Below are 22,468 nucleotides of genomic sequence, written 5' to 3' on the forward strand. Positions count from 1 at the left end.
TACATGCAATTAAGCACTAAGCTGTTGGTCATGCAAAATTCAGGCAATTTGGCTGTGAGGTTGCCTTGTCTTTCCAAACTAAGAATATCAGAAGTTTTAATTTATTATACCTAAAGTGAGGTGTAGCATGCCGGTACATTAGATTAATTATTGGAAATAGGTAGGAATCTTGGAATACATGCCTGCCTGTGTGGCTGTTGCTTTTTTTCATCTTTGGAAAGCTTCTTCTCCAAGGAGGAAGGCAAATTAAATCAAAAAGCAAAATTGTTGTGATAAAAGTCTATTTTCATGGAAAGAAAAAAAAAAAAAGAAAAAAAAAAGAAAAAAGAAAAAAAGAAAAAGAAAAAAAAGGAAGATTATAGTTGTGAATGTTTAACAATATAAAGTAATCTTCCTGATGAATATTTCATAGGAATAAACAACCACCTCCATATTCTGTGGCAAAGATAATTGGAGGAGTGTAAATTATCTACTCCAGGTAGCAGATATGTGGTTTTGATGATAATTTATTTCAACTGTGATATGCAAAGAAACAATATTTTCAGAGCTCTGATAGTATTTATTGGCATTTCAAATCATGTAAAGATTTCAGTGGTGAACATTTGTGTCAGTTGATTCACCAGCTCTTTTCACTGTCTCCAAAATTGTAAATTATTATTATTTTTTTCTGTGATGCCACAAAGCTTACATAAATATTTTCAGTGATGATTAATGAATGTTATTTCACATATTTTAACACTTAACTCTTCAGAAAGGCATGGCAGGATGGAAAGAATTTTTTTGCTAAATGTTCTATATTTGATGCTTTGACTAATTTATCCTTTGTTAAGAATGTGAAAAGTTTATTCTGGATGAACATTTCTCATTTTTAGATTGTTTGATCATTTCTGCAGAATAATGATAAAAGTATTCTCAAGTTTTCACAAGAATATTTTTATAGATTCATTCCTGTGTCTTGTTTTTGAATGAAATTCTGTGTCTTAACTCTTTCTGAGTATATTCCTTTTTACTATGTTCTATTATGACAAGGTTTCCACATTGTTGCATTTGAAGTGTGTAGTGGAAGATAGCCATAATTTGAAGAGTTTCTTGCACCATATAAATCACCCACACTTCCCAACACCCTATTTCTGGGATTCCTGCAAGTGTTTTTATTTCAGGTTAATAGAGGTTGTTTAGGTTAATTAATTATTTGTATAGGTATTCAAACTTTCAAACTAAAATTTTCTTTCAATTGGCTCTAGGCACTTGACTAAATCTTCCATAGCATTTTCATATCTTATGTTCAGAGAACATTTTGGAAAGCAGTGCTGTTTAAAATGGAGATGCAAACTCCTCAGCACAAATTAATGCTGATGATGAACACGTTTGGCTAAAATAAACCATCAACAACAGAGTTCAGATGAAAATTTCCACTTTGCTTAGAAGTGCTCTCCTCAAGAGCAGTCTCCCTTGTCTTCCTCAACTCCTGTGTGTTTTTCTCTTATTTCTTTCAACATCCTATTAGAGGTCTGGACTACTCTTCAGTATTACCAATCACTAAGGCCCCATTCCTGCAAAAAATCTTCATAGTGAGCCCCTGAACTTCACCTGTTCTTGGCTTGGATCATAGAAAAGACTGGAGTAAGGCTGCATGCTGAAAAAGACCCTTTAAAGTTTATATATATATATATATATATATATATATGTGTGTATATATATCTGTGTGTGTGTGTGTGTGTGTGTATATAATGAAGGCACAGCGTGGTTGTAACTCCTTCAGGATAAGTATGTCTTTGTAAAAAAAAAAAAAAAGAATATATGAGCATGAGATACTGTGATACATACATAACTTGACATTGCAACAAAGGTGTCTCTGAGAGTTTATATTACTTCATAGTGAAGTAAAATCAGATTTTCTGCATGACTCAAGTGCAGCTGACTTTCTAAGGGCTGTCTGCTTCTCTCCTGACAAAATAAAAGGGGAAGCAAAGCATGGCATCTACACAGAGGAAAGATAGCCACTAAAGCAGGAAAATGAAATGCTCTCTAGCTGCCTCTGCTTTTCCTTCCCCTCCTCCAATTACATTTCCAATAATACATCCATTTTTTTGTGTGACATTTCTTTAGCACTGAGTCAAGGATAGCAAGACTTTTTCCATGATGATAAATTAGTTCTGCAAATTTCTGGAAATTTAAGAATGTTTCCCCACTCTTTCTCCTTTGATCCCCACTCCTGGAACAAGTCTTTTGCTATTCTGCAACAGTTTAAATGGGATCTAATGAATCTCAGGCATTTTCTCCATGGATGAACCTTGAAGGACTGCCTGAAGTCAGCAGAAGCATCCAGAAAGCTCATGGGAGTCAGTTCTGATGGGGCACCCAGAGTGGTGGGGATGTGTGAGGTACAGAACAGCCATATTGTCACCCACCCATCCACAGGAAAAAAGGAGGGCACAGCCAGGTCTCACCCCAGCTCTGGAAGAGAACAAAGGTGCTAGAGCTGGTCCAGGAGCTCACTTGTACCTTCAGACACTCTTTTGTTAACCAGAGCAATTCTCTGGAGTAGCTGGAGAGCAGAAATTAATTAAACAAGAGGGAATGATATATCTGAGTCAAGCCTCTCTTCAGAACGATTCTTCTTTTTTTCAAAAAATATCTCTAAAAGTCACAGGGAAAAAGGAATGGCAAGGAGTTTTCACATTTTCAAAAGAGCTTAGCAAGTGAAAAAAAGGGTGCTCTCTTTGCTTGACAAAATCCAAAAGGGTTTAAACAGCTTGGTTACAAAAGGGCAGGTTTAGCATAGGCAACCTTTCCCATCTGAACATAGAGTAAGATTTATTAATTAGTAATTATTTTGGTAAAGGACAGATTCATACTGACAGCAGTAATGAAAAATTCATGACAGAGACTTAACATTTCTAATCTGCTGGATTACTGTAAGGAGGCTGCCAAACTTTGGCCACCAGCCAGTGCTAAGAACACAAACAAATATCATAGTTCCCATAGTAACTGGGATCACCTTGGAGATGATTAATACCAGTCTGACATACAACGGGTGTTCCAGAGATATCACTCTCTGCTGATTTAATTATGACCCACTGTAATGTAGCTGAGAATCTCCTAAGAAAAATAACTCCATATTTCTCAAGTTCTTCCTCCTACCCCTTGATGCTGGTCCAAAAAGGATATTCTTTTATTTTGGTTTTGCCATTAAGAGAAAATGGAAAAGCATATAGCACACATCCCAGAACTATGCGTACCACTCAGGAACATAAATAGATATACTGAAGACTATTTAGAAATACTTAGGATATTCTTCTTTTCATTTTCATATTTTTTAAATTCTTGTAAAAACATATATTGCACATATTCCATGGTACTCTGAGCAAAACTAACTGTTGACAGTTTTCATACTTAATCCAAGTACATCAGTTAGTGTTAGGAGAAGTTTTACAATCCACTATAAAAATAGAGTATTATGAATGGAATCCTATTCCAAGGTTTTACAATTTTATGTAAATTAAAATGTTGTTAGTTTCACAAGAGTCTGAGTCTGTGAAAAAAAAATCAAATTGTCAAAAGTTACAAAACTTTTTAGGTCTTGTTAACACTACCGTCAGAGAACTTAGGCATTCTATGAAAAAACACCTGTAGGCTCATTTAGTACTTCATTTTCACCATGAATAAAAAGCAAGTATCAAATCTTGTACATTGACTTGTGGTTTTTTACAACACACAAACTGCCTGAAAGTGACTGAGCTGTAAGAACTTCTACTATTATCATTGTACTAGCATAAAATTCAGTTTTCCTTCAATTTGTTCTTGAAAATCAGTTTTTCATGCACTTTCCAGATATCTGAAAATTTTAAATTTAACAGTGACTTTTAAGAGATATATGTTTACCAAAAGGAATTCTTATCTCATATTTACATAAAGAATTGTTTTTGACACCAGTAGTCAATTTTGTTTACGATACCATCAAATTTTCTTCAGTGCTGAATAAACAAAAAAGCTTTCACTGTTCTTAGATAAATATTCCTAATGTATTTTATTCTTTTTAAAGTTGAAAATGTTTCAGTACTCACCTGCTTTTAGAAAACTGAAGTGAATGAAATTATTTCTCCACATTTATGACTACAATTAGAGGACATTTTCCCCATTCAGAACTGAAAGTATATGTATGTACCTTGATTTTCCTCCTTGAAGGATTCATTTAAAAGTTAGATACCTGTAGTATAGAAAGGAAAAATGTAAGAAAGAAAAAAAGTATGAAAGGATATAAAAAGAAAACCTAAAAATAAATAATTTAAAAAAATATGTTAATTCCTAAGTTATTAACAAAGGAAGGAAAGAAGTCTGAAGTAGTCTTTTTGGAAAGTCTTTTTGAAAGACTAACAATAAGCAGCCAACTAATATGAATAATATGAGAGTAAAAAGAGTACAGATTCAGGCTAGATTTTGGGTGAAAAGTTTTGAAAGTGCTTGGGTTAGTTTCTTTAAGATATTTTCAATTTGATTAGCAATTCTAAGATGAATTACCTTTGCCTGAGAATGGAGCAAGTCTATTTAGGACAGAAGGTGGTGATCTGAAAAAAGACAGATGATGGTTAAGCTTGTGAAAGGACGGAGAAGACTAGATGTAGACATCTTTAAAAGTGAGGGAAAAGTAGAGCCAGAGTTTTGACTCTAGCCAATTAAGCTTCTATCTCTTAAAATAAATAAGCAATGAGGAATTTATAATTTTTTCTTTATTTTATTTTTTTTCAGGAACAAATCAAGTCAGACTATTCTAACCTCCTTCTAGGACAGGATGATATGTTTTGTGAGTGGGAGAAAAGTAGAAGATGTCTTGTATGTTTAAACATTTTTTCATTACACACACATACAACCCACCTAACAAAATTTATTCTCACTGAGACTAATAGAAAGCTACGTGAAAAACTGGCTTCAAGGCCATACTGTGTATCGATGGTTCAAGAGACATGAAAACTAATTAAAATGAATCCAGCAGTGAGAATGATCATCAGGAAATACTGGAGGTATGGATGGAATAAAATGCAATAGCTTTAAACTGAGGCAAGTAAGATTTGTATTAGAATTAAGAGAAGAAAAAAGATATCCAAAAACAGTTTTTCTCCACCTTTTTGGAAATGAGAATTCATTCTGGATCATTTGCTCCCGTGCTCCCTTGCATTGAAAATGTTCATTCCTCCTCAGGAGGATTGGCTCTATGTCAGTGTTTAATGGTAGTTATCAGATCTCTGCTTCTCATGAAGGGTCACAACCAGTCATCAAAAACCATTACCCTTTCTAGGTGAAAAAGAGCTGCTGCTCACTGCTTTGTGGTCTTCTTGACAACTTTTCATGAATCTCCCAGTTTCCTTTCCTCCCTGTCTCTGTATCCCAGGGACATTGCCTGAAGAGTTTTAACAGAGGTTTTCAGCAGATGGCAATTTTAAGGATATTCATCTTTTCATTATGCATGATGTTGTTATGCCTGTTTGTACTATTACAGAATAACACTGTCTCTGAAGGTCCCTTGCAATTCTATTTTTCTGAAGTTCGATGTGAACAAGATGAACTTGAGGATATCATTCTTCATTAAATTGGAAAGCTCACCAATGAATAAGTAAACACTTATCTCAGTAAAAGCTGTAGGTCCCTGATTTGTATCTTTCTTCTACCTATCAATTTTTAAATTTAATTCTATCCAAAATGCTGGATTCTCAGGGGAGAAGGAATATGGGCTTCATCTCGTACTAAGAATCTTCTAGATTCTTAAATTCAGTTCTTATCATTAGTACCCCTGCTCCCACCAAGATTTCCAACTTATCAATTATTTTTCTGGCAGGAATGAAGATTAGATATTCTCAAGATAAAAGAATATCTATCCCAAATATTTTGGAGAATGTCTACATGTTGTTATGAATTACACTAGATTGCTGCTACATAAATGTTTTTTTGCCAGCACAGCCATTGATCTACTTTTGCTGTTGGGCATGGAGAAGGGGTTGGCAGATTACTTTTGATTGTCTCCTCATGTTCACTGGTCTTACCTCATTTATTTTGGGAGTTGCTCATATATCAGATAAAATGATGAGTCAGCCGTGTGCTCCATATCTGGAGCTATATTTAAACTTGGTTTTGCTAAATTAAGCATGCCTTGAGGCTTAACATTTATTCTTCAAATGCCTCACATTTTCTTAGCTATGTAATAAATGGATTGGATTTCAAACCAAGACATGAATCCACTGCAGTTTCTTGTTGTCAGAGGACAAGAAATTTTACACAAGAGTCTACATTTCTTCTTTCAACTTCCACCTAGATAAGTCACATATACTCTAGCTTTATGAAAAGCTGAGCATCTTTTCCTCCATCTGTAATCAAGAGAAGTGTGTCTGCTTGCAAAGTCATGGTTTTACCATCCTCCAGCACAGAAAATACTTTTGAAATTCTCTTTCCCCTCTGTTTGATGGAAAGAACACTCCTTTCTCTTTTCCCTCCATGTTTTTGAAAATCATGACATGTATCTCCATAACAATCTTGCTAAACGTTTTCCTTGAGGAGAAACAGAGAACACAAAGGCAGTATTCAATGGTGTTGTAAATACTTGTTTGAGCTGAAGTCAGATAAGTAGCTCCAAAATCATTTCTGACTAGAAAGCATGGTAGCTTTACAACTGAGTCCTAAACTCATCCCAAATTCAGTCCTTGTCTGAATCTAACTACAGGCTAGATCCCTGTTATCACTTATTATGTGTGCTTGTTTAACTTTGGTGATGAGAATAGCTTTAATACCTTTAGCAGGGACACAAGGTAGAAAATTAAGCATGTGCATAAACATTTCTAAGCTTGCCACAAGTTATGTTCTTCTAAATAGTAGCTGAACAGCAAAAATTTGCTTGGTTAAGAATCTAATGGTAATGTGACACACTTTATAAAAGTAATAAATAATGAAATTTTGGTTGTATTTAGTGTGGGAAGAGTTGGAAAAAATAAAATGTATATTTTAATCATCAGAGACTAAACCAAATCAAAACTGTAGCTCTCCAAACCCAATACCTACAAAAATTCCTATTATGACCCCATGCCATTGATCTTATGTGGAGATCCATTTTTGGAAAGTCACTGTATAAACACAATGTCAATTCTTACAAAGCTTGTGTTAATATATGTGTACTTTAATGTATCAGTAGAGAAACATTTTCTCTAGTTTCTTCTTGGCCCGACTGACATAAATCTATTTGCTTGTCTTCTGTAGCCAGTACTTTTGTGAATAAGTATGTTTATTATATGTGAATAAGAAATGCCATTAAAAGTTCAGTAATGTTCACAGATTCCCAACAGCTCCTTTGCTGAGTAATGGTATGATTTTACATTGATAGTAGTTCAAATTGTATAACAAATGGACACACAGATAAATCGAGGCCTTTACTTATCTCAGTGCAATGTTCTGTGTTTCCTAATGCCATCCTAGAACTCATGTCAATGCCAAATATAATAGGAAGAAATTGTTTGGATTCTATGCATTATTCTTAAAAATAGCAGGAAAACTACTAAAACAAATACAACCATATGAAAATGTATCCTAAAGGCTGATAATTTTTTCCATGTAAGTATGATTTATGAGCTGAAGGTTGAATGATTCTCTGTTCCAAGAATACCATCAGCTGATGCTCTGAATGCTCCAAAGAGCAGTCCCCAGCTGCTTTCAAGGAGGTTTAAAAAGATGCCATGGTCTACTCATGAGAAGCTTCACTGACTTTAATGAAGATAAGCTGTACTGAGGCAGATTCCAGTGCTCAGTGTGGCTTCTACAGGATGACCTTTTATCGACAGATCACTTGGAGGCAGAAAGAATTTGTTCACATTTTCTTTTCTTGATGAAAATCATTTCCTCACAGTATTCTCCATTCTTTTGTGTCCTGATACTGCCTACAACACAGATTGTTTATTCACTGATAGAGCTGATAATGACTAGAGATAATTAGTCAAACATATCTAAAAGTGTGGATTCCATCAGCTGAAATTTAAATAATACTTTATTCTCGTAGAATATCTGTTATGGATAGATTGTAAACACTGAACTCAGAACGTTTAAAAAAAAGTTTAACTAATCCTCATGAAAGTAAATATGTACATATATGTAATCATGCCCATAAAGCCTACCCCGATGCAGAATAATACTGGTATGTATGGGGGGGTTAAAAACCTATTTTGCACATGTAATGGCTGCACATGGCTCCAGGTATACCTGGTGGGATTCACTGTGAATCAATGCCACAAAAGAAAGAAGAACCCAGTACACCCCTCTCCAGCTTCCTCATTTGTCAACATTTAACTGTCACTCTAGGACAGTAAATAACAATAGGCTAGGTATCTTAATAACACATTTCTAAGTAAATACAGTCTAGTTTCAGGCCAGAATTATGACCACGCATTCCTTCTTGTGGAGACAAATGGTGATAACCAACTTTTGGCTTTGCTTCTTAAATATCTGGTAACTGGTAACACATACCCAGCACTAGATATGCAATAATCATTGTATGAACTGACAAATGAATATACCAGTGTAAACCTGTTTAGAAGGGAGAAGATGAAGGATGATGGCCATTTTTTCCAATTACAGAGCTGTTAAGATAGGCATTCTCTTAAGCTGGCAGAGAAATTCTTTTCCCTCTATATTTACAGAGTTTACCTGCATAAATTTGAGTGATTATTGATTTTAGCAGGGAGGTATGGGTTTCACTCTGCATTGTTGCATTTATCACACATGAAACCTCACCGAAACTTTGGTGCTGATAATAAGAAGACCCATTACAGGAGCGCTAATAAGATTTCTGAGATGTTAAAGCTGTATGTATTATTCATACAGCACAAATGGAAGCACTGAAGCGCTCAGCTCAATGTGGAAGCCTGGGAGGTTCCAACAGATAGTGTGGTTACATTTTTTACACAGCAGTTGCAGGGTTACATGTGTCAAATGAAATCAGTGTATTTGCACAAAATTGTGACATTGACAGTATAAGAAAGTGGTACTATAGCAGGTTTCTCAGCAAATACTGCTTTAGTACTTATATTCCTATTTCCTGTACCTGGTTACTCAGATCAACAGTGGCAGTTCTGCATGCATTTGTCTCTCTCTTCACCCATCTCTTGCTCCTCATTGACCTTAATGGTCCTTAGAGAGGAAAATGTTCTGAAATTCTGTGCTGGAAGAAATGATTGATGACCATGAAAACTGACAGTGCTCAGTAGTTCACAGGAAGTGCCTAGAAACTTTAAAAATTGGATCCTTAAAAAACTGTATGAGAACAATACCTGGTGAGAATCAAGATGGGTTTGTATTTAAAATCTTTTATTGATAAAAGTTACTGGAATACCTTTACTTCAAGGACTATCAATAGTTTAATCTACGTTGGTAATCTTGGGCCAGGATCATATTCTTCATATACTACCACTGTGGAATTGCAATGAGTAGAGTATAATTCATCACAATTCACCTCTTTGTAACTTGCACTGCTTTGACTAATGAGTGATTACACAAAGAGTAATGATAGTTTCTACAGAAAAGTTGCCACAATTTGTCCCACTATTTCCTGGAAGAAGTAAGGCATATCCTATGACAAATGTGCTGTTCACTATGATAATGATCCTGGGAGTAATAAGATAATATGCTGCCCCATAAGTTAGTTGCTTGTGCTCCCAAAGCATGCAACAATTCCAGAACACAGTTTATTATTCTTTTCCTACTCTTTTAAATCAGCATATACTCTGATCCTGATTTCTGATACAAAGACACATTTTAAAGTTCCAAATATTGGTTTGAATTTCGATTTAAACTATTTGATAATGACCAATCAGATGTATTTTTCATAACTAGTGGCATAAGTTTTTGGCTGATGACTAAGATACAATCTCCCCAGGGAGTGGGATATTATTTGATGTACTTGGACTAATTTAGGCTACTATTTCAGGCCTTAAGCAGCCTTCTATTAAAGGACTTAGACCACTAAATCCAGAAGCTGATGGAAATGAGACATCCAACTCCAAATTATCAAGCTGGCAATTCCTTCCTTGTTTGAACAAAATGTTCTCTGGCCTTGCAAGCATCAGAAGTATCACTGGGGTGAACCTGCTATGTAAGGCATCAGGAGGGAGAGTCAGGATCAATTTCTCACTGGAGAGAATTCAAAATTCAGAGAAGGCTGAGGGAGAACAAAATTTAGGAAGTCACTAAGTCCTTATCACATCTTGCCAGAGTGGAAAACTAAGGGTTCTTAGTGATCAGGTCAAGTGGGAAGAGATGGTGGGATGGGCCTACCCTGCCCAGCCACCCCCAGCTGGGAAGCAGGGCAGGCCAGGGCCAGCCAGCAACAGCCCCATACCTGGGCATTTTTTCTCTGGTAGTAGTTTGCTCTTTTACTATGACCTTTGCACTACCTCTTTTTTATCCTTTTCTTCTGCTTTCACTTCTCTTAATGCATGGGATCTTGTGGATTTCCTCAAAGAGAAAGTTGACAGAGTAGTCATCCTTTCTTTTGTCTAATCCACTTGTTGACTTCTCTTCCTACAATTCTCTTCTCTCAGTTTCTGACATACACAGAGATTTCTTGGCTGTTTTTCTTTGCTTGGCTCTTCTTCACTTGCACACGTAATTTTCAGCTCTTCTTTACTACTTATGGTTATCTCTCTTGATACTTCTTGCTCACAAGTCAAACCCACTTAGAAAGCACCAGTGAGTCCGTTTCCCCCTCCAGATCCTTCTACCCTTCTCCCATCCATATATCAGATCCTTATTTGGCTGCCCTGTACACTGCTATGCTGGTCCTCACACCTCTCTATTTGGTTTCTGTGTCTTACAGAAGTTTATCTCAGCAAAGATTATAAAAATCTTCCTGAACAGAGCTAGGCACCACAATTCTTGGCTGGTGCTGTGATGAGCACCTGCGCATTGCCACCATAACCTCCATGTTGAAATTCATCTTCAATACAATTTTCCCATAGCATGTTATTACCACAGTTGGCCCACCATCCTGAGAAGATCCATAGAATCACCATGAAACCCTCCCTAAGGTCTCTTCTGCCATGATGCCTACAAACTAGTCTTGACCATGGTTAGATTGTTGGAGTACTGAACTCACAATTTTCCATTGCAAATAATATTTTCTTATATGTTCCCTATACTCCTCCTTACTTGAAAACTGTGGTCTTGGTTCTTGTGGGGCAACGATAGTCATTTTTTATGCATTTGTAAAACATATAACACAATAGGACCATCTCTAGTCCTTCACAAGGAATTCTGAGTACTACAGAAACAGTGTGCAATTAGAATAACAGGAGTAGTAATTTGTGTTAGATCTTTGTTTAGCTCTCTGTGTTAGCCCCATGTTTAATATGGTCTGAGAAAGCAGATTCTGTTCTACAGATTTTGTCCAATGGTTGTGGAGAGACAGTGCTGAGATGTTTCCCCAAATCTGGATTTAAGTGTAAGCAGCTGTTTTTATTATTGAAATCTTTTGACCGACATTAACGATACTGCAGTCTCAGTAGTCATAGCTGCTTTCTTTGAACTTGTTCAGATTAAACCAAACCTAGTTTACAAACAAGAAACCTTTCAGGTTGCTTGCTCGTTAGTGCAGAATTAGTTCCTTTTGAAATCTTGACTATGTGAATTAGAAATAACTAAATGCTTCTCCAAAAAGGTCCACTGTGATTTCTGAAACAGTGCCTGCACTTGTATTGATTATAGAATAGAACAAAGAGAGCCTAAACCCTTAGTTCATTATAAAAGTTTATGAAACTGTGAAATGCATTGCTCCCATGTTGACTCATTAGTTTGTATGTCAAATAGCTTTCATTTCTGTGTTCTTAGACACCAGTTTGCCTTACCACAACTACCATTCTAAGTGGATTTTGTAATGCTTGGCTAAAACCAGAGAGTTTCCTTATTTATGCTTCTCTCCTAAAACATGTGCCCAGCACTAATCAGCATAGTATGAATTTACCATTATTTTTCCTAGAGCTTTAGCCAAGTCAAGGCATTATTTGAAGCCATTTACTTTTTCAGCTGAAAGTAGTGAAAATACACAGATGGAGGAGAAGCAAGGATCCAGTGAGAATGGTTTCTAAAAGATTTACAAGGCTTTGAAGGCAGCTGCTTCCTTTGGACTCCAGTCTGAAGGGGTTCTAAAAGAGTGACAGATACATACAGCCTTCCTGTATAATTTTTAGCTCAACCTCTTGTCTAGGTTCTTCTTCTTGTTTACTTACCTGAGTGGTCCCGGTAACCTCAGACAACTGTTCTGGCCAGACTGAGTGCCTTCAGCCTCCTCCCAGCCATATCCTTTATCGAAACAGGCACATGAAAAAAAAAAAAACAAAAAAAAACAGCTGCCTGCAGGACACTTGGTGTAGCATTTGCATTTTTGACACACTATGCCTGATTTCTCCCATTTTGTAATTAATAAGGTTTGGTCCTGCAGACATTTCATTTTAGAAGTGAAAAGCTTTAATTTGAGCTTTGTAATTGCACTGGCAGTTAGTCAGAAGTGTCTCAGGATCAAATCTGTTCCTTCATCTCATGGCTAACTGGGAAAAAAATCTTTTCTTTGAGAGCAATGCCTTCAAGCACTCAGGCATTCCAGCTGAAAGCAACAGCATCTGCATTCTTGCACTTACTACTGTGTGTGAGTGTGAATGTTAATGTCTGCTAGAAAGGAATATAAAGGAATACACTTTTTCTTTCTTTCTTTCTTTCTTTCTTTCTTTCTTTCTTTCTTTCTTTCTTTCTTTCTTTCTTTTTTCTTCCTTCCTTCCTTTCTCTTCCTTCCTTCCTTCCTTCCTTCCTTCCTTCCTTCCATTTTTAAATTATTTTTAATTTCAATTTATTTATTTATTTTTGGTCAAAGAAACATAAAAATTTGCTGTGCCAAGCTCCTGCTTGTTCTGGGAATAAGGTTCAAAATTGTTTTTTCCAGTGACCATTACACTTTGGTTTCACTTTTAAACAAACTAACCAATGAAAACTGAAATAGCAGCATTTTTTTTAACATTTAAGAGGCCTATTCCTGTAGGCAGAGTAAAATCAGTGAAAGAATGATGAAAACTAATGATGGAGTTCTGTTAATACATCTTCTACTGAAACGATTAAGAAATATAGTTAGTAAAACTGTTAAGTATAAGCCAGCATTAAGTAATTTCTGCCATCAACCCAGTCTGAAGTAAAGACTCTCATTAATGAGCAATATGGCATGGTATATCTGGTCTTTATTTAGGTATTTACTAGCATTTAGATATTTACTAGCATTTGTGTGAGGAAGACTGTTAGTGATACATCTTCCGGATGTATCTTCCTGACCTAGAAGCATGGTGACTCACAAGAAAAATAATGTGACTATGAATAAATGGTTGAAGAATTTTTGTTTAGAAGCTCTTTCAGTGAGCGATCACCACTGTTGCACACGTTTGCAACACCTGACGTAACTAAGTCCTAGTGGGAATTTGCCAACACTATTGTAATATTAAAAATATTAATAATAAAAAGAACAATACCAACATTTTTGGAAAGAAGATGCAGTCCTTTCACTATCTGCAGGCATGTAATTTAGAGATTAAAAAGTGAATTTTTTGCAATCCAAATGATCTGCTGCATTACATGTGTCAGACCACGTCCTGTCTCTCATGGGACAATATGGCTGTGATGAGTTCTTCTGTTTTCTGCCTGATGAAAAGCTATACTTCGCTGAATGCAGTCTTGTAATATAATAATGTCCTATTTTGCATACTTATATATATATTTTTTATTTTAATCAGGTGAAACCTTTCAGAGTTTGTGTCACATTCAGGGAAGAAACTATGGAATTCCTGGTTATTCATGTCTCTCATGTAATTAATTTAAGAATCCAAGACTTCATAAGCTTTCAGACATAATCAGAATCACACTTAAAACAATCTCTGACCAGAATTTTGCAAAATTTTAACCAGAATATCTTTTTCTGCAAGGTGATATGTGTACATTTTATTTACATCAATTGTAATTAGAAAGTGTTATTTTTCCTTACTTGTAGAAATGTATCAAAAACACCAAGCTAGAAGTGCTGCAGGCTGTGTTATGCCATCTACTAAATAAACTGTCTTCTTAATTTACACTGAGTTGTCCAATCTGTTTTGTCCACAGTTTTTTCTTTTCTGAAAATGCCCAAATTAATTCTCACTGCATTTTATTTTGTTAAAATAATTTGACCACACATGCATAGCTAACATCTCAGCACAAAGCCTCTCACAGGTAGCAAAGAGATGTGAAGCATTTATTTTTCACTTTCACAGACAACAGATACAATGCATTTAAAATTTAAAAGGTATATGTACAGTTGCCTTGCAAAACCTTAAACCTTATGGAGCAAGGCTGAGATCTAAGCTGCTTGCTGCAAGTGTAGCTGTTTCATGTCAGTCCCAATTTATTCTGAGTTAATATTTAATTTTCTATTTTAGGAACTATTATCATAAGCAGTTACTGCTTTGTGTTTTCATGGTGAAGATGGATGCAAGAGACTTACGATTTTTTTTTGTTCCTAAATAACAGTGTCAAGATTTGCTTAAAACATATTATTGTTTCATAAGGCTATTTTCTTTGGCATCAAGAAAAGTATGGTTTTAGCAAGTGCTACAAACTGTCATTCTGTCCCACTCAGGCAATGATTTGACACAGGCAAAACAGAAATGTGAACTCAAATTTTTTGTTGTTGTTATTTCCACTGATATCATTGTTGATGCAGCACAATATGTATAGTTGGCTTTTCTATAAATGTGTCTTGCTGTGGGATATACTTTCTCACATGTGGGTGTGCATCTGTGTCAAAATGGAGAAAAAATATATTGAATTCGGTCTGTAAATTCTTTAAAATTAGATAACCTAAAATTTTCTCTTTGTACAATTGCAGTGGAAGAGTACCATCTTTCCTTGAACTTAACATATGGCAGGGCTAAGCAAGCAAAATGAAATTAATCACAATAAAATATATCTTCTCTTTCCGTGATTTAATGTGGTTACCCGACTTCCTTATAAAGCTTACTTTGATAATCTCCAGAGAAATAACTGTACGTGGAGGAAATAGAAAATTACATAAACCTGGCATGAAACCTTTGGTGTGGGAAGAATTTTTTCAGATATTATGACATAATTAGCCATTGCAGCTGAAGGTAAGATGTTTAAGAGGTGTTGCCTTAGAACTTTACTGAACATTATTTCTTTGCAGACATAAAGTATCTTGATAAAAATACAGACTGATAAATACAGATAAAGATATAAAGATTTGTTCAATGGCTTTTTCCCTCAAAATTTTCAGTGATAGTAAAGGCAGAAGGTTTTAATTATGCATTTCCAATTCCTCCTCTCTTGGTGGAGAAGTCAAGGTAGGTCAAGATGTGGAAATGAAACATATAGCTTTGATTTAAGAAGGAATATTGCAACTGTGCTCATTTACGCATCAACACACCTCAAGGCTTAGGTGCACTGCAGAGTTCTTTATAACTTTTTTGGCGTCTCAGCAGCGACTGATTTATAACAAAGTTTGAAAGTCATTACAGACTCTGAAAGTGTCATTTACAATATATAGTAGACTGTCTTGTTTTAGAAAAGGGGCAAATTAATTTTCAGGATGCTTCCAATAACTTTATTATACCTAAAAAACTCTTAAAAACAAAGGCAGTCCTTGGCAGTTTTCACAGCAAAAACAACATGAACTAGTTTTTGATGTTTGCTGCCCTGTAACTGCATGACCCAAAGCCGTCCAACATTCTTGATCAGGTTTCTTTATCTTCAGTACAATCTGACTGACTTTCTGAGTAGAAAGTAACTACAACAATTTCCCTTAAAATATATTGTAATTTGGGTATTAAATCTATGAAACACATACGCTTAGCACATCCTGTGTCCTAAAAATAACAACACGCAATATATCCTTGTGTGCTCCAAAATGTTACTGCTTTCACACTTGGAGCTATGGTCTTTTCTCTTGCAGGCTGCTTATTGAATATTTTATTGGGCAAGATACCTACAACCTAGATTTTGGGGGTATTAGCCTTTCTGAGATGAAGAAAAAGGTATCTATAGTCCTAAGGCTGACAACACTAAAGTACATAAAGACATAGACGGTGGAATTCATAGCCATAAGTTCAGTGGTCAGAATGTTCAACAATTAGGGAGAGGTACCTGTGAGCCTTATCTTCAAAAGCTCTACAGAGAAGGTTTAGCATTATTGTATAAATTTCTGGCGTGTTAGAAGAACAGAGATGCAGTGTATCATGTTCCTCCTTAGGCAGGTGAAGATTTCCACCTTCTCTGGGTTCAGGGCATAGATATAAGCACCTGCTACCTGCTCATAAAATTATTGTACTGGGGCAGACCAAAGGCTCAGTGTCCTGTTGAACAGTAACCAACAGAAAATGCCTTAGTAAGAGTACAAAAATAGAGCAAACATGTAATGTTATTTTCCCAGGACTCTCACCTAGCCTCCAATATTTCGCAGCTCAGTCAGACGTGGTGTCTTTGTGTCTAGTAAGTGTTAATGGATTTCCTTCCCAAGCACTTATTCAGCCAGTAACTAAACCCAGTTTAGTTCAGATATGTTAAGCAAAAAGTGGAGTCTACAAAAGAGCAATTCAGAGCACATCAGAAAGGGCTTATCTGTTTACCAATTAATAGAGGGATACTAGGCTTAATCATAGCATGAATGTCAGCTCCCATCTTCTTCCAAACATCTTTCCCTTGACTCTATTCCACCAAAATCCACAGCAGAAGACAGATGCCAGCTCTGGCTGCTCATGCTAATCTGAAGACAGAAGTCTTCAGGCCTGAAGATCAATGAAGTGATCCAGTGGGGACAAGAGCATTAACAACCAGATCAGGTCACTGTGCTATAGGATGGGAAGAAATCTATTCTTGGTAAGAAGTAATAGCTGGTCTATGTCTCTTTGTGAACATCTAGTGTAAGCAGAAGGGCAGAAGTCCTACTGTGTGTTTCCACTGTACTGTAGAGCAGAAGTTTTTATGCAGGAGTTTTTAAACAGTAGTTGCAATCTCTATGCTAATAGTGCACAAATCCAATTATTTAACCAGTCCGTCTAATGTGGAAATGTCGATTTTATTTTTCTCTGGCAAATTTCAGATTTTCTATAGCAAAGCCAATCAAATAAGTTTTTTTTTCTTTTTTTTTTTTCCCCAGAACAGCCTGACAGGGAAAACAAAACAAAACAAACAAACAAGCAAACAAAAAAGCCCAAAACATTAAACCAACAAATGCTGAACTAAAATGTTTCTAAACCTGAAAATATCTGGTATCCCAGAGGAATCCCAGAGGTATCAGAGAGGAACCTCTCAAATTCACCAAAGAAAAGTGCAGGGTCCTGCACGTGGGGAGGAATAACCCCATAAACCAGTACAGACTGGGAGCTGTCCTGCTAGAAATTAGCTCTGTGGAGAAGGACCTGGGGGTCCTGGTGTACAACAAGTTGATCATGAGCCAGTAATGCCCCCCTTGTGGTCAAGATGGCCAACAGGCCATCTGTCAAGAGGATGGGGCCAGACTCTTTTCAATGGTGCCTAGTGATAGGATGAGAGGCAACGGGCACAAACTGAAGTACAAAACACAGTAAGTTCCATGTGGACATGAGGAGAAACTTTTTTACTCTGAGGGTGACTGAGCACTGGAACTTGCCCAGAGATGTTGTGGAGTCTCCTTTTCTGGATAGATTCAAAAGCTGTCCAGACACAATCCTAGATAATGTGCTCTAGGGGACCCTGCTTGAACAGGGATGTTGGACCAGATGATCTCCAGAGGTCCCTTCCAACCTCAAACATTGTCATTCTGTGAGTCTGCGATCCCTCAATACTAAAATAAATAAATAAATAAATTACAATGGTCTTTGAATCAGTCTTCCACAGTATAGCTATTCCAGAAGTAATGTCTGCTCATCTTTCTCTTTCAGCTGTTGCTGTTTTGACTAGTTGGATGGACAATCTAAATGATCACCTGAGCCAAACATACAATATGCACAAAGTGTTCAGATATATAGCAAGTATGTAGGGTGAACATGAGAAGACATCATTTTATTAAACTATCATTTTTCCTGTGCAGTTTCTGTTACAAGTTAATATGAGGACAAAAATCTTTAGCGTTTCTCCCTGTGCAGTGACATAGTTCCCATTTTCTGCAGCTGATGTTCCTACTGGTTCAACAAACAGGTTCTGATTCTGTTTTGAGGAAACAAGCTAAAACAGGTAAGAGGGAAGCCTTTTCTCTAAACATCAGCATGACTACTCATCAAGATAATTCCAACTTGCAGACCAATGTGATGGATGACATTTGTATTTTACAAGAATAATTTTGTTACAAAGCTTCTAGATTAAGAGGGAAGATGCAGGAAGAAAGATGCAGAGAGATGCATAAATTTGTTTTGAGAAAGGTTATTTAAGAAATGTTACCTCTTATACTTGTATACCTGAGCCTGCCTGCTGCCTTTCTCAGATCCTCTGGCCAGGTGATTTTTTAATAATGTGCTACTGATGATTTTGTCCTAAAAAAAAAAGAAAAGCCCTCCTGGTCTGCCATCTCCCAGACCATGCTTACAGGTCTGAAAATTCAGAGAAGAAGCATTAAAGCCACTGAAATTGAGTATCAGCAGTAATCTTATTTCTATCTGCTCTGATATGATCTCTCTCACGTATTGGGGAATGTTTACAAGTCATCCAGACTTTCTCTTAGCTGTGTGTCCATTGCTGTCACTTCTGCTTTCTTCATGCTCATGTGGATGAGAATGTATGTATGCAGGAGTTTTCTTTCTTTCTGTTTCTCTGTTTTCCTTCTATTGAATTTGTATGAGTAAGAATTTGCTAATGATGCTGAGCCAAAATCTTCTGAACCTTTATACATCCTCTGAAGAATCCTAGTCCCTTTTCATTGTTACATTTTCCAACATGTATAATGACTTTTGATGGAAACAAAATTGCATTGACCTCAAGTCATTCATTCTCTATAGAAATTCTCATCACTTACATGCCTTAATTTCAGAAGTAACCCAAGTAATACTGCTCAAAGCGTCTTTGAAATGCAAAATGTTCTTTCAATAGTATCTTTGGAGAATTGATTTATTTTCATAATAACAGATACTGATATGCACTAAGAATCAGGCATGACTGCTACAAATAATTTTTAGAACACAGGCAAGTAATTTAAGTAATACCTTGTGATATTAACAGTTTTGTGTAAAATTATCTCATATTTGCAGCCTGTCACTAATATTAACTGCTCCCTATCACTGCTCTCCTCTGGTTTCTGCAAGGTAATTGTTCCTGCTATCTTAAAGTACAGAATATATTCTAGTATTATTATTTATCATTGTTTTCTTCAGAATGCATTTTTTTATAAGCCCAATATCTGAAGCATTTTAATACTATGCAAATATTTCATTTAAACCACATTCAGAGATGCTACTCTTGGAATTCTTAGATTTGTTTTCCTACTGAGGAATCTTTGTTTTAGAGCTGCAGTGGGAACTCCCACCATCTCCTGGAGGAAAAGCATCCACATGTTCAAAGCCATCATCACAATTGGCACTAACTGGGAGCCTTTGTGAAAGTCTAAGCAGAGACCAAGGTTTTAATAAGTAAGGAGTATGAAACGCCCACTCAACACCTTTTGCTGGGCTTCTCCATGTCAGTGTGAGACACATTGTCATGGCAATTGGGAAAGCTTGCACTGCAGTGTTTTGGATAATTAGAAGACTTGATTCCCTGGAATTGCTATTCTGGAATCTTGCACCAAACTCTTATTTTTCTTAGTTCTGTTTCTAAGAGCTAAGAAAGAAAAGCCATGTTCCTTTGTCAGAATAACTACAATACAAAATCCAGCAGCTGAAGTGCATTGCAGACTGCAAATTAAATAATCAATATCACCACTCAGTATTAATTAGTGAGTTTCAACATCTACAGACTAATGAGCCTAATCAAACTATTGGCCAGTTCCTGCTGTATCCCTCTTGTGTCCTGCAAATTTGTCAGTGCTTTCCTGCTTATGAATTCTTTTATTTTGAAAGAATTCCAAGTAAAAAACTTTAAGTGTCAAATTGAATGAGTGTAGTACAGCTTACTAGGCTGTTCTGCACAAAATGCTCTGCAGCATCCAGCCACAGCAAGCTCTACTGCACAGGGTATGTGATTGAATTTATCAGGCAACCTACTGGGCCTGAAATCTTTTCCTCTTCCCCCATTGTTGAGTGTTGCATCACCGTACATGAAAGGGGAATGCCATTGTTCTTGTGGGGAGTCAGCCCAGGGACAAGATGGAGCATAACATTTCTGATACTGCCTGAATAGAGTCAAAAGCAGAGTAAAAGGACAGGAAACTGCAACCAGCTGTCCTTCACCATGGTGTGGGATGTCTGAATGGGGACAGAAAAGAAGCATTTACAGTATATTTTACAAGGAATAGGGAGTGTAACTGTCCAGTTGACGGATTTTGTTGGCTGTATGAATGCACTTTTTAAAGCAGCAATTCAAATGCAAGCTTTTTAAAAGCATGTCTAGCTATTCTTGGTTTGTTTGTGCACGTGTGTGGCTAATAGCTCTTGGCAGATGGGAAAGGAAGCAGAAGAGCCATATAAGATAAGTCCTGGTGTTCCCAGCCAACATACAACCTGCTATTCTCATCTAAGGGATATGGCATCCTCACCTTCTGGACAAGACACAGGCTTGGCTCCCTTCACCAAAAGCCTTGCCAAGTCCTTGTTTTTTTTCCTACACCCCATTATACTGCCATTTGCACACAAGTACAGCCTGACTCAGTTATTTCACACCTTAGACACAGCCCGTGCCTCCAAAAGGCTCTCATCCCAAAAATGCTTATACACATAAGTAAACACAGAATCTTGGCATAGCATGAGGAAGGTGGCAGTTACTAAATTAGTAACAAAACAAAACCAAAAATCCACCAACATTAGTATAAACAGAGTTTTGGCTGAGTTATTTTTAAAGGTATTAATAAATCAGGCTATTTCAATTACAGTGATTCTGTCATTCTTCTCCCTCTAACCACTGTTTCCATTCTTTCAGGGGTGTGTCTGTATACTTCAATGAATACGTTAGAACAAAATACGCAATAAAACTTGTTCCCCCCTTAACAATATAAGGAACAATGTATAGAATAATATCTGATCATGTTTCTCCCTGCACTGACATTCATACCTCCCACGTGATCTGGCTAAAGTGGGTGTAGGAGATTTCATTATCACCAGGTACATTAAATCCAATCTGAAGTCACACATAGAGCTGTGCTGATTCATCAGTACTGCACATAACTGACATTTACCTTACCAAGTCTAGCCTGTGAGGGAAATTTTGGGAGGAAGGCATACACATAGGTTTGTTTGGAAGCACTTCTTATTCCTGCCTGTTCCATTTAAGGTAGTTCTCTTCAGCATTTTGCTTTTCTGCTTTGATCCCATGGCACTGGTGCTGGATATTAATACAGAGGCAAGGAAACAATAGCATTTTGCATGAAATCCAATCCATTATATCTGAGTTTGTGGGAAGGGTCATGAATATAGAGAGGAAAGTTGCAGTATAGAACAAGTGATTTTCATTTTTGCCCACAGTTTCTAGTTTCTCTTAGTTACCTGTTACCTTGTTACCAAGGTAGGTGGTAGGTATTTTAACTCTTCTTCAACTTTAATAATAGTAATCACACATAAAATGCTGTATTGCTTCCATTGCAATATAACAATCAATCCAATGAGCCAAAAATCCAATCCAAATAAACATTATAAAGCCAGATAAAGTTCCAAATAAAAGTTAATTGCAAAAGTGCTTTCTGCTGATTAAATATAATGTTATAACTCTTAGGCCCTATGCATGAAAAATAAGGATAGTCTTGGCAGTGTCACTCATAGAGCTTGAGAAGTATACTTCAAAAATAATTTTTCTCTTCCCAAACAGATTCTTGACTATATCTTGTGACCCCATATTGTGCAAGTCAGGTGCACAAAAACCTCAAACTTCTTTAAATCATCCCCTCTTCTTCTGACAGAGATTAATTAAGAGGCAAAAAGTTGAATCCTGTATGAGGTGGAATGCACCTGTCTGGTTGCAGGGAATATGGTCCCACTGAACCCAGCCTAATTTCCCCAGAATCTTGCAACATCCATTTCCCAGGCAGCCAGGAAGAGTGGCTCCGACACTGCTGTAAACATATGCCAAAAATATCCATATATTTTTATATCATTCTCAAGATCTGCAGAACTATACATGTGCCCTATAACCATTTTTGTCTGGCCCAGACACTCCTTATTCTATTTATACATATTTAGCCTCAATCTATTTATTGTCAGGCCCTGCAGCACATATGTATAGCAATTGTCTTGGTGTTGTTTCTCCTGACCAACTAACTTCAGTAAAGAGAGTATTTTTATCCTCTTGATTCTGATGTGTCTAC

At 36.5% G+C, this 22,468-nt stretch overlaps 1 long non-coding RNA gene across 1 annotated transcript; it reads right to left on the reverse strand.

Annotated features, from left to right (window-relative positions):
• Positions 1-4,067: 4,067 nt before the first annotated feature.
• LOC126913249 (uncharacterized) lies at positions 4,068-12,371 on the reverse strand. Its single transcript, XR_007708057.1, has 3 exons — positions 12,255-12,371; positions 4,522-4,568; positions 4,068-4,210 (listed from the first exon to the last, which is right to left on the reverse strand). It is a non-coding gene; the product is annotated as an uncharacterized LOC126913249 (long non-coding RNA).
• Between the last annotated feature and the right edge of the window lie 10,097 nt (positions 12,372-22,468).

Source organism: Cygnus atratus, chromosome 3 (assembly GCF_013377495.2).
Source record: "Cygnus atratus isolate AKBS03 ecotype Queensland, Australia chromosome 3, CAtr_DNAZoo_HiC_assembly, whole genome shotgun sequence".
NCBI lineage: Eukaryota > Metazoa > Chordata > Aves > Anseriformes > Anatidae > Cygnus > Cygnus atratus.